Source organism: Penaeus monodon, chromosome 29, assembly GCF_015228065.2.
Source record: "Penaeus monodon isolate SGIC_2016 chromosome 29, NSTDA_Pmon_1, whole genome shotgun sequence".
Lineage (NCBI taxonomy): Eukaryota > Metazoa > Arthropoda > Malacostraca > Decapoda > Penaeidae > Penaeus > Penaeus monodon.
In genome coordinates this window covers 13530911-13531158 of record NC_051414.1, presented here as the reverse complement: position 1 = coordinate 13531158, position 248 = coordinate 13530911, and positions in this window count along the sequence as shown.

Genomic DNA, 248 nt, shown 5'->3' with positions numbered 1-248 from the left:
GTTATATTTAGCTTAAAAGAACTGCATCCCCCTAACTTTTTAGAATTATATTTATTCAGTGTGTAGAATCTTTTTGATAATTTTTTATTACTAATTTTAAATGCAATTACTGTAATGTTTGATGGGCATAAAATGAAAGTTTCACAGTAGTAACCAGTACCTTTCATATCCCAAATCCTACTTGTCAGGCACACCACTAAAGGATCCTTGCAGTTGTCCATCATGCTTTCTTAGCATGCACTTTTAAG